General features: G+C 35.9%; 1 non-coding gene and 2 pseudogenes across 1 annotated transcript; all 3 read right to left on the bottom strand.

Moving 5' to 3' along the window:
- Nucleotides 1–1,038, bottom strand: LOC110271536 (large ribosomal subunit protein eL18-like; annotated as a pseudogene).
- On the bottom strand, nt 886–965 carry LOC148568660 (small nucleolar RNA snoR53Y). Its single transcript, XR_015882751.1, has one exon. It is a non-coding gene; the product is annotated as a small nucleolar RNA snoR53Y (small nucleolar RNA).
- A 662-nt stretch (nt 1,039–1,700) lies between the features above and the next one.
- On the bottom strand, nt 1,701–2,212 carry LOC148568659 (uncharacterized; annotated as a pseudogene).
- Nucleotides 2,213–3,439: the final 1,227 nt, after the last annotated feature.

Genomic DNA, 3,439 nt, shown 5'->3' with positions numbered 1-3,439 from the left:
TTAAATCCTAAGTTCTTTGCTGTTCCTCCTTCCTCTAGCCCTCTCAAACCTCCTTCCCTTAGATCGTACATAAGGCTTGGTATGGCTATGAGGAACACCAAGAGCAGGACCAAATTATTTCACAACGTTCTTGGAGTTCTTTAGGCCTCTAAAAAGAACCTACATTCATACAACAATATATAAACCAAATTAACCATCTAAAATCTGATCACTTCCACATTTCCAAACTCATCCTATCATAATGCATAGTACCATTATAATTCACAAACGAATCTGTACTTGGTTTCATGTGATTCATTCAATCAAACGGTATAAATATTGTTTAAACCAGTTCATCTCAAATATCTATTGATAAGTTTATATATCATAGTCATAGACATCATTTGAAACTAGTAAGTGGATTATATATCTAATCTACACATATCGTGTTCTGTCCGAGAGGTGTCCTAAGTGCAAGCTAATCAAATGTCAAGCATTCACCACCAGCCATCTCTATTCTAGCATGTGCAGTCTCTATAAACCTGGGTGCAATAACCTTCAATGCAGGAACTTCATACATTCTGCTATCATCGGTTACAATTCCCATTACTACGGCTTTACCTTCTTGCATCGAAAAAACAAAGAATTCCTATCTTACCACTGAGAAAGATAAGAGAGGGAAAAACAAACCTTTTCCTTGATGACAGAGAAAGCGGAGGCCAGTTAACCTTGTTCATGAACAAGCGATTCAGTGTCACGGCATTGAAATTGCTGCCGGTCCTCCTTACAAGGAAGCGGTAAAGCTGATCATTTCACACCAAATCAAAACCGTCCAAATGCATATTTTGATAAAGAATAAATAAATCTCTAAAACAGATTAAAATTTGCACAATTTATAGTTAAAGGAGTTCTCTTAGTATAATGAAAAGAATAATCAAAGGTTATTCAATATTAGCATGGTAAAGAATAGCAGCATCATTGGAAACCTTGCAAATTACAAGCACTAAAGTATTACTAAAAAGCATAAAATATAACGTTATTAATCAGAACTTGGTACATATTAGAGCATGTGTTTGTTTCATATCCTGATCTGCAATCCAGAAATTAATGACTAGTAATGAGCTAAAATGGACACCATAAATTATGCATAGCAAATATAAGAACTCCTTGGGTGCAGTGTAGCAAACATCCACATGATTAAATAATCTTTCCAAAGAAGAAAAAAAGTTAACTATATGATGAAAATTTATCTAAGCAAGGAACACAAGCAGGGATTTATGGTTTTTAATAATTTTTAAATGATTACAAGCTCTATTCAAATCAAACATATAGCAGTTCAAGTGAAATAGCCCACTTTCCCAAAAAATGCCCAAAAATTAGCAAAGTTTAAGTATAAATAAACAAAAGTCTTTACCTAAAAATACACAATTGTGAATTTTACAAGCCTTGTGTTGAACTAGAAGTCATAGAAGGCCTTCCCCTTCTGCACTTCCAAACACTCTTGCCAAATAACTAAAGAAAGTGATAGAGAGGTAGAAGAGCAAGAAGAAAAGACTATAGAAGAAGCATGGCGTGGTTATAAAACCAAGAAAATTATACACTAGTTATTAAGAGCTTACTCACATATATATAACATTATTGTAATAAAAGGAAAAAAAGAGTTACTCATTAGTGAGGAACAGAAACACATACATGGGACGAATATGAGAAATAATTAATAACTATACTGCAATCGGGGGCGTTTGAGCTTCAATCATGATCTCCTCCTTCATTTTCCTTATAAACTCTTCAAACTTTCTGTTCATTTCATCTGGTTTTCCAATTATTCTTCCTTTGTTGCATCCTCAAGTTCAACTTTAACCGCTTCTCCTTTGCTATTAATTCCTTTCCCTTCTCCTCCTTCTTTATGTTCTTTTCCTTGCTCAGTTTCTGCTAACAAAAGTTCATAATCTTGATTAGCTAATAACAATTCTAATGATGACACTTGTTCATAATAACATTCTCCTTGCACTAGTGGTGCATCATAGAGTGATTTGCTGGTAAGAAAATCAAGAATGGCATTGCAGAGGAGGAACATGTACTTCCTTTGAAGGGTGCGAGTCAGCATGGAAAAGAGGAATGTGGAGAAGTAAGCATTCAAAGACTGTGGCAGTATGGAAAACTCTGAAGAATACCAAACAAACAAAGCAAACAAAGAAACTAACACAACATATTTTAATTAAGCACTGACATATTTTAATTAAAATCAGAACAAATCAACAATAATCAAAACATGTTTTAATTATGATAAAAACAAATCAGAACCAAATAAGGATAACAAAGCAACAATAATTAGAACATGTTTCAATTAAAATCAGAATAAATAAAAAAACAAATAAGGAGAACAAAGCAACAATAATCAGAACATATTTTAATTAAATTCAGAACAAATCAGATCCAAACATGGAGAACAAATCAACATTATATGTAATTAAAATAAAAACAAATCAAAACCAAACAAAGAGAACAAATCAACAATAATCAGAAGTTTAGGACAACAAATCAACCTTATAAATTATAATAACAAGTTCTGATCAAATCTAGAATTATAAATTATAATAACAAAGCTTAGACCTCAATCCTAGTTTAGAAAAAAAAAAAGTTCAGAAGTATTACCAAAACCAACACCGAGAAGAAGAAGAGTGGCTGAGCATTGGCTTGTGACCTTCCTCACCAAAAAAGTATCAAAGCCAAGGAGAAAAAGATGAGCAGCGTCAAGAAGAAAGGAGTAGGGGAAGAATAGGAGGAGCAACGCCGAGGAGAAGAGGAGTGGGAGCAGTGTAGTGCCCTTCACACTTTGCGGTGCTGTTGGTGGCATCGTGACTAAGGTTCTTCAGCGAGCAGTACGGCGCAGAAAAGCTGTGCAGTGCGGAAGCAGAGCAGCCGGTTCTAAGAAGCAGTCCAACAGAAGCAGAGCAGCATCGGTTCTGAGGAAAAACATAGTAAGGCCAGTGACAGTGGCCAGTGGGTGTTTGAATGGTGGCTAGTGGTGCCTCTGCGTGCCCTAATATTGGAAGAGACAGAGAGTGAGCCAGAGAGGAGACTGTGTGTCGTGATGTGGTCTATATCATAAAATTATTCAAATTAGGGGTTTATAGTGGGACAAGCGATGGTGGGAGTGCCGATGGAAGCATTGTGAGTGCCGGCGATGTTCTTTGTTCTTCAGGAGTTATTAATGTTTCGCCGTCAATGCAGGGGTTGTGAATGACGGAGGCATTGTTGGGAGTGAGAAAGTCTCGTAGCGTGTTTAGGGTTATTTAGCTTCAGGAGTTATTGGGTTTGAGAGAGTCTCGCGTTTAGGGTTATTAGTTTTCTTTTAAAAAAAACCTTCTGGCCATGCTTTTAAAGTGTGCCAAAAGAGTGACAGGAAATGGCTACGCTTTAAAAATGCTACTATATTGAAACCATGTTGCCACGCTTT

The sequence above is a fragment of the Arachis ipaensis genome, chromosome B4 (genome assembly GCF_059453495.1).
Source record: "Arachis ipaensis isolate K30076 ecotype BB chromosome B4, ASM5945349v1, whole genome shotgun sequence".
Lineage (NCBI taxonomy): Eukaryota > Viridiplantae > Streptophyta > Magnoliopsida > Fabales > Fabaceae > Arachis > Arachis ipaensis.
This window is presented reverse-complemented; position numbering and strand designations above follow the sequence as displayed.